Below are 13,761 nucleotides of genomic sequence, written 5' to 3' on the forward strand. Positions count from 1 at the left end.
GAAAGTCACTGAGGCTCTGGACCATACAGAATGGTAGCCCGGGTCTGGAAAAGGGCCTGGAGGGAGCACTGGCCAAATTCTACTAAGATCTGCAGAGTAGCTAACAGCATGAGATGGATGTCAATCTCTTGGTTTCAATAATTGCACAACAGTTATGTGGAAGGTGGACATGACATGGAGAAGGGTATTATACCAACTCTGTACCATTTTTTTTAATATTTATTTTTTAGTTTTCGGTGGACTCAACATCTTTATTTATATTTTTATGTGGTGCTGAAGATCAGACCCAGAGCCCTGTGCACGCCAGGCGAATGCATTACCACTGGAGCCGCATCCCTAGCCCAAACTCTGTACCATTTTTGCAAATTTTCTGTAAGTCCAAAATCATCCAAAAATAACAAGTAACCCCTCCTCCTGCAAAATAAATAAATAAATTTTAAAAAATAAAATGAACTTGGAGCCTAACAAAGACATAGATTAGGGTCAGAATAGCCTAAGGACAATTAAAGAGTTACATCCCCAGAAGGGAAGAGGAGTTCAAGCTATGAAGTTTCCAGAAGCCCCAAGGAATCCGACAAGGGATGGTGGAGCCACTAGAGCCTGGCAGAAGAGAGCAGGACCTCCCAGGGAGCAGAGGAAATGTGCCTGCCAAGGGATCAGGTGACCCAGTATTCCTGCTCTGGGATCACTGGGGAGCCAGACTCAGCACCACAGCCATCACTGTCACAAATGACTGGCTTCCATGCACCAGGAGCTGCAAAACAATGCCTAGCGAAGCCCATCCTTACGAAAAGTTTCTCAATATCTACATCCTGGGGCTTCTCAGGAGAATCTGGACTGGTGCAGTGAACATAAAAGAGAGTTCAACATCTGTGGGTCCCACCTCAAGGGACAAGCCAGTGTGAGCTTCCCTGTGCCCCAGAAGGTCCTGAGCTTTTCCATCCTCGTCCCAGTCCTACAGGCAGGATTCATGATCCCAGCTGATAGATGAGGAAACCGAGAACCAAGCACTTCAGAAAATGATCCAAGATCACTCGGCTGCAAGCAGAGGTGTTGGGAAAACAAATCTGCTCTGAGTCCCATGCCCTCAGATCTTCAAACAAAGAGACCTTGAGGGCCTCCAGTCCAGCCTCCCTCCCCAGGACACAGATGGCTGCTGAGAGGTCACTCCTTCACAAGACGGCCCCACTCAGTGGAAACCACTGTCTTCCCTGAGGTTCAGGAAGCTCCTCCACACAGCCCAACTGCAGACTCCATTCGCAGGGGAGCGCCAATGATAATTGCTGGTATTTATCGATTCTTCTCATCATGTTTATTATGTGCATTAATTCACTTAATTCTCACACTCATCTAGGAAACAGTGAAGGTCAAGAACAAGTCACAGAGAGGCTACACAACTTCCCCGATGTCAGAGACAGCAAGTGTGAAAGAAGAAAAGTCAGGCCTGGGACTCAGCTCAGACTCCCCTCAAACCTCTCCCTCAATCTGGGTTCAATTCTGGCTGGTTTTTTTGTTTGTTGTTTGCTGCCTGTTTGTTGGCTTTGGTACCCAGGATTGAACTCAGGGGAGCCACATCCCCAGCTCTTCTTTGTATTTTATTTAGAGACAGGGTCTCTGAATTGCTTAGGGCCTCGCTTTGGCTGAGGCTGGCTTTGAACTCACGATCCTCCTTGAGCTGCTGGGATTACAGGCATGCGCCACTGTGCGGGGCTTCTGGGGTCCTGGTCCCCACCTTACTGCCACATGGGCACATTGCTCAGCCATCTGAGCCCATTTCCTGTCCTGGACCGGAGGGTTCATCCACCTATTTTTTAAAGTGTTGCTGTGAAGTTCAGATTAAATGATCCTGTGCGCGGGGATACCTGATCCCTGCAGGCTGCGGGCTGACTGGGAACCCAAGCCAGTGTGAGCTTCCGTGTGCCCGAGAAGGTCCTGAGCTTTCCTGCTGCTCCCCCCACCGCGCATGAACCGCGAGTGACCTCCTCCCCGCCCTGCTTCCCCGAACAGAACCTGGTTTGAACCCAGATACCCCTGGACACCCTCGCTTGGGTGCCCGTTTGGGTGCCCGGGGCCAGTGCCAGTGGAAGCAGGCGGGGTGGGAAGGGGGGTTAATCTGTGACTCACTCTGTGCCCAGGACACATGCCTCCTAATGGCCCCCCACAGACACCCCGCCCCACCTGCCCTCTGCAGGGGGTGGGGGAGACTAGCCAAGTCACTCATCAGCCAGGGGCCAGAACCCCCTGAAGGAGAGCCGCAGCCTCATAGGTCCTTGGCAGGGCGGAGCAGGAAGGAGGACTGGGGCAGCAGGTGGAGTCCATGGGGGGCCTGCGGCCTGCTGGATTCTGGCCAGGTTAGCTGTTTGTTATTTCTGGAGCACTTAGCGCTTTATTATCCTCGGATCTTGGAACCATAGAACAGGAGCTATCTATGGAGCAAAGGCCTCCATCACCTGCCAGGATCTTACTTACTTCTCCTCTAATCTTCACACCAACATTAACATGGTATTAGCAAGATGCAGTGTCCCCATTTTTTCAAGTTTCCATATCATTTATTCATTCTGCTCCTGGGAAGTGCAGTTTGCAATGTCACCATTTTTAAACCAAAGAGGAAACCAGACTTCAGAGGCTGGGGGTAAAACGTCCCCTCTCGTGTAAATGACAGGCAGGACCCGTGCAGCCCAAGACCAGGGGGTGCTCCCAATCTCCTACCACCTCTCCTGATGTCCCAGTTTGAGGATGAAGACGGAGGCCTGGCCTCCAGGTAGAGCCCAGAAGGAGGGGATGCTGGCTTCTCAGGCCGTGTCTCGGGGCCCTCCCTCAGGACCACCAGCTTCTCTCAGCCTCAGCGGGCATCCCCGGGAGGGGGCTGGGGGCTGTAATCCTAGATGCTGCGCTCCCCACCCCCCAGGGGATGAAAGCTCACAGCAAACTCCTCCTTTTCCCTGCTCAGCCAGCTCCAGCAAGCTAGTCAGCAGGTCCCCATTATCCCCATCTCACAGGTGAGGAAACTGAGGCCAACCCATGCTACAAGCTAGAAGAAGTGAGGGAGGCTGGCGTGGACCAGGGGTCAGTCACCAACAGGGCTTCTCAGTCACTCTGGTTCCTCTGCCCTCCACCTCACCCTGCAGACCCCAGCCTTCACTGGATCCCTCTCAGGTTAGGAGGGCTTTGCGGCCTTTGTTCTCCCTAGTATATTCCACTGTGTGTCCTGTTCCACCAGGACCCCGGGATTTTTCTCTTCTTTCTCCCTCTCGTCTCCAATTCTCCACCCCCCACGTGCCCTTCTCTCTGCTGTGTTCCCCTTCCTCTCCCTTCTCACTCACAGTCTCCTGGAGACAGTGAACCCCCATGTGATGTTTACACAGCCCCAGAGTCAGGAACGCCAAAAAATATGAGACCTTTTGGGAGCCACATTCCAGGAAAAGGAGAAGCCAGTCATAGCTCAGTGTCACTTTCTCTCCCGCCCCCGTCTTGCTCCCCCCATTAATGGGGAGCAGGATGTACGTGCGCGCGCGCGCCTGTGTGTGTGTATGTGTGAGAGAGAGAGAGAGAGAGAGAGAGAGAGACTCCACGCTTATTTATTAACCCCTGCACATTTTCCTATACTCCACTGCATTAAAGCAGTTCAGGAGGATGGGGGCAGTACAACTTATTGCTTTTTTTTTTTTTTGGTACCAGGGATTGAACCCCAGGGCACTTAACCACTGAGCCACATCTCCAGCCCTTTTTTGTATTTTATTTAGAGACAGGTCTCACTGAGTTCCTTAGGGCCTTGCTAAGTTGCTGAGACTGACTTTGAACTCGCGATCCTCCTGCCTCAGCCTCCCAAGTTGCTGGGATTATAGGCATGCGCCACCACATAGGGCTCTTTTTTATTTTTATTATAAAGAATTGAGGAAATGGTTCCCCAAGACCTATGTCACCCAGGACCCCACCCCAGGCAAAGCAGAAGCCAGGAGAGCATGGAGACTGGGGGAATCAGCCACTTCCTGGTGCCTGCATCTGGCAGAGTGGAGGAGGCTCTCCAGGTGCTGTCAGGGGACCCAGCAGCAGTCATTAGGGATGTCAGAAAATGTGAGATTTAGGGGCCCAGACCAGACCCACTGAACAGGGTGGAAGATGCCCCAGAGTCTCACCAGGTGACACTGAGTCTCCCTGGCAGGCAATAGTGACCCATGGCTCTTCTTAGTGACAAAGTCTCAGCCACAGACAAGTAGAGGCCAAGTGTGGGAGAGAGAGGTCCCCTGCAGTGGAAAAAGCTATCAGGCTTTAGAGCCAAGCGCTAGGGCGTGAGCTGGCAGCCGGCTCCCCAGCCTGCCGGCCACGGGACTAGCTTGGGCATTTCACCTAAATGCTCTCGTTTGGGAGTGAGACCAATCATCTCTGCTTTATGTGAGGTGTTTTATGGACTGAAATGAGTGTCAGGAGCCACTGTGCAGAAGATACTCAGTAAATGGTGATATAAACTAAGCTATTATAAGGAAAAACCCCGTAAGAGCAAGGAAAAGGAGGTTCTTTGAATTGGTTGACAAAATTGGCAAACCCTTAGCTTGACTAACCAAAACTGAGCAACAATAACAAAAAAAAAAAAAAAAGACTCAAATTGCTGGAATCAGAAAGAAGAGAGACTACTACTGGCACTACAAAAATAAACAGAAGCCTAAAGAATACTATAAATAACTGTATGCCCAAAAAAGTTAGTTAGGTAAAATGAAATGAACTACTTTCCTCAAAAGACACAAATCACCAAAACTGACCCACAAAGAAATAGAAAAGCTGAATAGATGGAATTAACAATCAAAACTTCACACAGGAACAAAAGCCCAGACCCAGGTGGCTGCACAGGTAAATTCTACCAAACATTTAAAAATGCAATATAATTGTTCACAAATTCTTCCAAAAGAAAGGGAGCCAGGCACCGGAGCATGTGCCTGCAATCCCAGCTATTCAGGAGGCAGAGGCAGGAGGGTTCACTTGAATATAGCAGTTCCAGGCCAGGCCTGGGCAACACTGTGAGAAAACAAGAAAAGCAGCCAAGCTAGAAATCCCAACTACTCAGAAGGCTAGGGCAGGAGGATCCAAGTTCCAGACCAGCCTGAGCAACTTAATGAGATTCCATCTCAAACTTAAAACAAAAATAGGTAAAGCCAACCTACAGAATGGAAAAAAAATTTCAGGTCATATATTTGATCAAGGATTAGTATCTTGAACATAGACATCATTCTTTTAACTCAATAATAAAAGACAAATAACCCACCATTTTTAAGTGGAAAAAAAAAAATCTGAATAGACATTTCTCCAAAGAAGATGTACAGGTGACCAATAAGTGGATGAAAAGATGCTCAACGTGATCAGCCATCAGGGAAGTCAAAGCAAAACCACAATGAACCACAACTTCACGCCCAGGGGAATGAAGGTAACCAGCAAGTCAGATAACAGCAAGCGCTGAGGAAGACATGGAGAAGCTGGCACCCTCGTACTGTGCTGGTGGGGACAGAAAATGGCGCTCATGGACTGAATTGTGCTCTCAAAACAATAAATAAATAAATAAAAAGTCCAAAGCCCCCAAACCTCACAATGTGACTTCATTTGGAAATAGTGTCCTTTCAGAGGTGATAAAGTTAAACTGAGGTAATCCAACCCGATGAGTCTTTATGAAAATGTCAACAGGGACACACAGACATGGAGGAGGGATGGTGGGAGGACCCTGAGAGAACCTCACGTGAAGATGGAAAATCAGAGTGATGTGTCCACAAGCCCAGGACTGCCCCAGGTTGGCAGCAAAGTCTCAGAAACGGGAAAGGCAAGGAAGTGCCCCGACAGCTTCCAGAGGCACGTGGCCTGCCGACACCTTGATGTTGGACTCACAGCCTCCAGTATTGAGGCAATAAGCTCCACCGTTTAAAGCCACCCAATTGTGCACTTTGTCATACTGGCCCTAGAAAACCAATACCAGCTACCTTGGGAAACAGACTAGCTATTCTTTAAAAAAATTAATCGTCGTGATACGGAAGCCCATCATTCCATGCCTGGGCCTACACGCTGAAGAGAATGGAAACACGCATCCACACGAAAGCCAGCCGAGGATACCGTGGCAGCATCCTTCACAAGAGCCCAAAGGCGAAACACACTGAATGGTCCCCAAACGGATGGATGGAAGAGTAGAAGGCGGTGTGCTCACATAATGGAATATTCCTTGGCCCTCGAAAGAAATGAAGCTCCAACCCAGACGTGCCTTGGAACCACTGGGCTGCGTGAAAGAAGCCAGTCATGGAGACCACGGAGTCTCTGATCCCATCAGATGGACCCTCCACCATGGAACAAGACACAGAGACAGGAAGCGGAACAGAGGCTGGAGGGGCGGGTGGCGAGATGGAGGATGGCAGGGTGACAGCTCAAGGGTATGGGAGGCTTTTTTGAGGTGATGAAAATGTCCTGAAATCCACGGTGGTGATGCTCGCACAGCTCTGTGGGTACACATTTCATGATACACTCGGAACTGGATGAACCGTATAAACCATTGTGAACCAGAACTTTAAAGTGGTTACCAAAAAACAAAACAAAGGAGGTCCTCAAGCCCAGGAGGAACTTTTAAGGAGGTGACATTGTGCTCGGGGCACTCGGAGAACAAAGACAGGGCTTCAGAAACTGTGGAGCAGAGTGACTCTCAAATACGACTGCAAGGGAGACTCATGTGGGAAGTTTTATTTCAATAAACTGTATTTTTTAAAATATTTATTTATTTATTTTTATTTTTTTTTAGTTATCGGCGGACACAACATCTTTGTTTGTATGTGGTGCTGAGGATCGAACCCAGGCCGCACGCATGCCAGGCGAGCGCGCTACCGCTTGAGCCACATCCCCAGCCCCTCAATAAACTGTATTAACATGCAGCTTACATGCAGTTAAATATGCCCCTTGAAGAACACAGTTCAAGAGGTTTGGATAGCTGCATGCACCTGGATAACTACCACCGTCAAGGGTTAGAACATTTCCATTCCCCAAAATGTCCCTCATGAGCCTCTGCAGCCAATCTTCCCAGCACCCCAGTTCTGGTGATTACCAATTGCTCTTTGTCAACAGAGTTCTGCCTTTTCTAGGATTTCATAAAATGGAATGATCCAGTCTGTGCACTTCTGTGCCTGGCTTCTCTCACTCACCAACATGCTTTTTAGACTCTGCCGTGCACAAGAATAGTTTGTTCCTTTTTATTGCTGAGTGGTGTCGCCCTGTACTATTATGTCACAATTTGTTTATCCATTAACCTGTTGTGGAATAGTGGGTTCTTTCCAGTTTGGGGCTCTTGTGAATAAACCTGCCATGAATATTTGTGCACGAGTCATCCTGAGGACGTGTTTTCCTTTCTTTTTGGTAAATACCTCAGAGTAGAACTGCTGGGCCACAGTGCCAGTGTAGACAGAACTTTGGAAGAAAGAGCCAAGCTGTCACCAGAGTGGTTGTGCCATGTCACACTCCCACTACTGGTGACCACTTTGAAAAATCGCAATGCCCAGGTCAGACCCCAAACCTCTCTGGGGAGCAGGACCCAGGCACTGATCAATTGATCAATCAATAGATAGATAGATAGATAGATCCATATCTACTGTGTGTGTGTGTGTGTGTGTGTGTATATATATAGATAGATAGATAGATAGATAGATAGATAGATAGTATATATTATACACACACACACACACACATACTAGGGATTTAACCCAGGGGTACTTTGTCACTGAGCTACATCCCCAGGCCTTTTTTAAATTTTGAGACAAGTTCTCACTAAGTTGCTGAGGGCTTCACTAAGTTGCTGAGACTGGCCTCAAACCTGCAATCCTCCTGTCCTCCTCTGGAGTTGCAGGGATTACAGGCATGCACCACTGCACCCAGCTAGACATCTGTCTTTTTAAAGCATCCAGGTGATTGCACTGTACAGAAGAGCTCTGAAACCACTGCCATGGCTCTCAGGTGCCATGTGGCAGGCAGAAGAGCCAAACCCGTGGACATTTGCCTACACACGTTCCTTGTTCTTCCCTGATGCTGGAGAGAAAGAAGGCGAAACCCATGCGCGCATCTAGTCTAGAAGCCACCGCCCTCAGCAAGCTTTGCTGGTGTCTCAGACTCTCCCTGCCTTTTATTAGATGGAAGAAAGTAGGGAGAGTAAAATAGAATCAGTCAGCTCCTTGGTCGCTGAATCTGGAGCTTGTCATTCTCAGTGTTCACACAAAATAAGCCCCATGTTACAGATGAGGAAACCAGGATTTAAACTCAACCGTCTATCTCCAAGGCCGAAGCTCTTAAACAGTCCAGGAGGCTCAGAGCCATCAAGGGGTCCTAGGGTCAGGAGCCCCCTCCCATCTAGCTATGGTAGCCAGAGAACACAAGCCCCCACCCACCCACCCAACTGCACAGGAAGGCTGCAGGTGTGTTTACGAGAGACTAGCAGGAAAGGTGGTGTGGGACGTGACAGCAAGGTGGGGGTTCATTATGGGATTTCCTCTCCTTTCAAGCTTGAGAGATGAGATTTAAGCCCTTCGGGTGGAGGGGAGGAGTTCAAGGCCTTGCTGCAGGCTCCTTCCTCCACCCCAGCTTGCGCCTGGGTCAGGAGAGTGCCAGGCCCTGGAAGAGGCCAGGAGAGGCTGAGGAGGGCAGCCAGGGGATGAGAAGAACTGCCTGCAGCTGGGCTCCAGCAGGCTGCCTGCCCGGCAGCGGCCTGGTCCTCTCCTTTAACTCCCGTCTGACCTGGAATGGAGTAGGGGGCATTTTTCTGGAAGGAACCACCGCTGCCATCAGCAGCAATTGCTGTTCCAAAACAAGGGCCAAACAGGGGTGAGAACAGCGTTTCTTAAAACTGCGTCTGGGGATGAGGGGAACCCGAGGGTTTGCCACACAGGAACTCTCTGTGCAACTCTCTTTGCAACTTTTCTGTAAATCTAAAACCATTCTAAAATTAAAAGTTGACTTAAAATAACAAATACATAAATACAACGATGTGGCAGTTGCGGGGTCAGAGAGCAGAGGCGGAAGAGAAAGGCAAAACAAGAAAATCTGCTGTGTACACACACGGAGCATGTGCCAGAACCAAAGCGAAGGCAAATCCTGGGCCAGTCATTGTAAATCCTCAATGACAGTGAAACAGCGAGAACCGAGAAGGACCCCAGGACACCAGGTGGGAACAGAGCGCAGCTTAGAATCTGCTTCCTTCCAGATTTAAGGCAAGAGCTGGAGACGGGGTTTCCAGGGCCCGCGGCAGACCCCAGTGGCCCAGCAGTCCCGACTTCGGGTGTCCCTGCCTCCTTCGCTCTTTTCCCTTCTCACCTGGCCCTGGCGCATCTATCCCAGGGCAGAGCCAGAATCACGTAGAAGCCCACTGTCCCAAGTCACCATGGTGAAGTGGGTCACTCTGGCTGGGCCTCAGTGTTGGACCCCGCCTGCAACATGGAGCTACCACGAGCCCCACCCACCTCCCAGAACCACGAAGACGCAGGAAAACATCTTATGGGTTCCGTGTGGACACAGGTGGCTGAAAGTCGAAGGCAGGTTTATTTGTAACAGCTCCGTGCTGGAAAGAGCCCAGATGGCAATCAACAGTGGGTGGGAAATAAACCGTGGTGCACTCACATGATGGCAAACAACAGGCAACCGAGAAGAGGCCACTGGCTCCCACAGAAACAGAGATGAGCCTCCCAGACACCATGTCCCTTGAAGTAGCCCACACACAGAAGCCAACATGCATATGACTCCAATTTACATGAAGTTCAAGGACGGGCAAAACTCACCTCAGATGATGGGGGTAAGAACAGCAATTGCCTTTGGGGAATACCGACTTAGAGGGGAGCAGGACTGTTTCTGGGGTGCTGCTCCCAGAACTTGCTTTAGTTCCTATCTATGTAAAATTATTTATTTTATTTTATTGTTTTGGGTGCTAGGAATTGAACCCAAGGGTGCTTTACCACTGAGCTCTATCCCCAGTTTCCTTTTTGCTTTATCTTTTGAGACAGGGTCTCCTTAAATTGCTGAGAGTCTTGATTAGATGCTGAAGCTGGCCTCAAACTTGTGATCCTCCTGCCTCAGCCTCTTCTGAAACAGGAGCTGATCTTTCACATTCTTTATTCCATCATTCCCGTCCTGAGTCAGCCCCTCGCTATGGGCCAGGCAGTAGTGTAGAAGCTGGAGGTGCTGCCTCTCTCTCAGCCCGCCTTTGTGCAGTTGAGACACCTGTGGCATCTACTGTGAGCCAAGAGCAGAGGCCCCTCCTCTCCTGACACTAGCATCTTCTTTCAAGCTGGTCCAAGTGGCAAAGAGCTGGGCACAGAATATCCAGGCTCCTTCCTGGTCTTCGCCTGTGGTGCCCAGGAAGAGAAAGGTGCCTGCCACATGACAATGGTCACTTAATCCAGCACAACCCAGCTCACGTAGCTAGAAGGCGGCAGGCAGAGAGTGCAAACTCAGGCGTCTGACTCCTGTGTCCCTACCCAAAACGCCACTCCTACGGCCTCGTGGAGTCCAGCCAGCAGAGCCCTCTCTCTGGGCACCTGCAGTAGCCAGACCCCAGGATGGCCCTGTTGATTCTTACCTCATGGGAGAAACACCCTTCTGTAGTTCCTCCTGCACCAAACAGGCCTGACCTGGGCACCAGGAAGATAATGAAGAAATAATAGCATGTGTCCTCCAAGGTGGGATACCAGACATGGTAGCTGGCCCTTGTTCTTTCTTGAAAGGCTCACACTTGGGAAACCAGCCACCGTGGTAAGGACACCCAAGCACCCTAGAGAGGGGACCATGTTTGGGAGAGGATCCTCCAGCCCCAGTCTGGCCATCAGAAGATTGAGCCCCAGCCACCACCTTAACTGCCATCCCATGATAGGCCCCTGGCCAGACCTGGCCAGCTATGCCCCTTCCAAAGTCCCTAGCCTCAGAAAAACTGCATCATAAATGTCTGCTGCTGCTTTAAGCTGTGAAAATTGGGGTAATTTGTTACATGATCTTGCTGCATCTAGGGCTGGGGATGTAGGCCAGGGGTGGAGTGCCTGCCTAGCATGTTCCAATCCCTAGTGCCAAACAAACCAACAAGATACGGACTTTCATATTGCTGTGCATAAATACCACAGCCCCCGTCAGAGCCATGGGTTCCTACTGCAGGAAAAGTCTGGAAGGTGGACTGTTAAGACACTCAGACCAGCCACTACAAGAATAGGCTGATTTGGAAATGATCAAGAGCAGCAAGAAATCCCCAGGGTGCAGGAGAAGTGTGGGGAAGACCAAGCAAAGCAGAAATCCCGGAGCCTCCTTTCCTCGAGTTTCTCGCGCACTTTATCTGTCTCAGTAAAGGGAACCACGGGCTCCCAGGCGCTGCCTGAGACCTGGGAGCCAGGCTTGAGCCGGTTGTCCCCGCGGCCAGCATCCCACCCATCAGGGCTCCAGGCCCTTCTGCAGAATGCATCCCACACGCGACCCCACGCACTGCTCTCCTGTGAGTCCCTGGGCCACGCCACCCGCCCAACCCACGTGGGCAGTGTTAGCAGCCTCTTGGGTCCCATCCTGGCTCCTCCTGGGCGCCTGTCCATGGCCAGAGCGCTCTCCTCACAGTGCAGACGGGATGGCACCTGTCATGCTCAGAACTCTGCAGTGTCCCACTTCCTAGCCACACCACCTTCTTCCCAGCACGAAGAGCTCGTCCCACCCAGGGTCTCTGCACTGGCTGCTCTCCTCCTTCCCAGGGGTGTGGCATTGCTGGTGTCCCACCTCACTTCCTCCAAGAAGTCCTCCTGGGCCACCTCGCCTGTCCTCTCTGACCCCGTGCTCTAGCCCCACTCCTTCTTAAATTGTCTGCCTTTTTTCTTTTTGAGAGCGGGTCTCACGGAGTTGCCCAGGCTGGCCTGGAACTTGTGGTCCTCCTGCCTCAGCCTCCTGAGTCACTGGGCTCACAGGCATGCGCGACCACGCCTGGCTGGTTCGCCTATTTATCCTGTCTGCCTATTAGAAGGTAAGTCTCATGAGGGCAAAGATCGTACCTGTCTTGCTCCTGCAGAACAGTGTCCCGCACATGACAAGGGCTTAGCCCACGGTTGTTTAATGAATCCCATCTGGAGCAGGGGATGGGTCAAACGACCTCCAAGTTGATCTGCTTAGAAAACCCAGAGTACAGCCCTCCCACTACCCTCGCCAGCAGAAGGGAAAGCCAGGAGGTGGGTAAGAGCTGTGGTTTCAGGGGCAGACTTGCCCGCTGGGTGGAGCACACCCCACCAGTGGGGCCATTTCCTATAGAGGAAAATCCTATAAAAAGCCCCATCTGTCTGGCCACTGCCCTGCCTGGTCCACCCCTTCCCCTCTTGGTTGGCCTCTGGGGCTGAGCAGAGCAGGATTGCTGCAGCCTGGAGCATCTGAGCCCCCAGCAGATGTGAGAATTGCCAGGCAGGCCGCACCCCCCGGAAGTCATCTTTGGCATCCCTCTGTCTCCACACACGAGGCTGCCGCCCAACAAGGAGCCATCTTCTGCCACATCTCTCTAGGTCACCGATTCTCCCCTTTCCTGGCCCTATGTGATGAGTACGTTCATCCCGTTAGCCTTCTGCATGTATCCTGCTACTGCCCAGAGATGGAAGGGGAGGAGGAAGGGCAGGGGGAAGGGGAAATGTCTCCCCAGGCAGGAGGAATCAGAAGGAAGCACAGAGGTCCAATGACGTGGGGAAGTCACTCAACCCTGTGACACCTCGGCTTCCCCATCTTTAAGACAATATGATCTTTGGCCTCTGTTTTATGCTCTAATGGAATTAAAAGAATGAAATCTCACAATGCACATGGAATGCTTTCGAAGGCATTGCACAAAGTGTGGTACAAAGGCTCATTGCTATTCAGAGACGCAAAAGCAGGAAGAGGGGTAGGAAAACAGAGACTGGAGAGGAACCAGAAATCTGGGGTTAAGGGTAGAAAACTGCCCAAGAACAGAACAAGGAGGAGCATGGAGGGAGAAGAAGGAACTCCCCACCTGAAGATAAGGCTGAGGGGACAGAAAAGCAGGAGATAATACGAGGGGCAGAAAACTCACCATACTGATGTGCCTACTGCAAGCCACAGGCCCTTTGCACCTCAGCTAGGAGAGTGCACATCCTGGAGTCTACAGATGGGACTGGGGAGACCACATCCCTCAGCAAACAATGTACACAGTTTAGGCAAGATCTCGGGGGCGGGGTAGGGGGCAGATCCCTCACTGACTTGCCACTCCATCAGTATCCTGCCCTCCCATCAGCATCCCTTTCCCAATGGCATAAACCATGACGCCCAGAATTCTACTCATCAAGGACCATGTTTTTGAGCACCTACTATGTGTTAGGCACAGGCTTGGCACTTCACACACCTCACCTCATTTAATCCTCATAAGGTACACTCCTTATTCCCACATCCTTGAGGATGAAACAGCTCCGAGAGGTACATGAGTTGCCCAAGGCCACCCAGCTAATAGGAAGGGAGCAAGACACAGATAGGGAGCCTCTACGGCCCATATGCTCCTCTCTGAAGCATCCTCCCTGGGGAGGATGCTTCCATTCCCTGAGCGCCTTCCTGAAAGGTCAAGTGTGAAGGGCAAAGTGGGGGAAAGGGCAGGGAGGGCAGAAGCAATGAGAGGAGAAGGTGCCCAGCTGGCTGCGTGGGAAGGAAAGGCAGGTCGGCCCGGCAGAGTGCAGCCTGAGCGGTTTCCTTCCAGAACTCTTAACCCACCCTGGTGTCCCCACAGCCCCATACTCCAAGCAGCGACCTATGGCTCCT

General features: G+C 51.1%; 1 protein-coding gene across 8 annotated transcripts in view; it reads right to left on the reverse strand.

Annotated features, from left to right (window-relative positions):
* Tns1 (tensin 1) overlaps nt 1-13,761 on the reverse strand; it is a 214,310-nt gene that overhangs the window by 149,189 nt on the left and 51,360 nt on the right. The gene's annotated exons all lie outside the window — the stretch shown is intronic.

The sequence above is a fragment of the Marmota monax genome, unplaced genomic scaffold, assembly GCF_021218885.2.
Source record: "Marmota monax isolate L192 unplaced genomic scaffold, Marmota_monax_Labrador192_F-V1.1 WCK01_AAM20220418_F8-fsc00041, whole genome shotgun sequence".
In the NCBI taxonomy this organism is placed as follows: Eukaryota; Metazoa; Chordata; class Mammalia; order Rodentia; family Sciuridae; genus Marmota; species Marmota monax.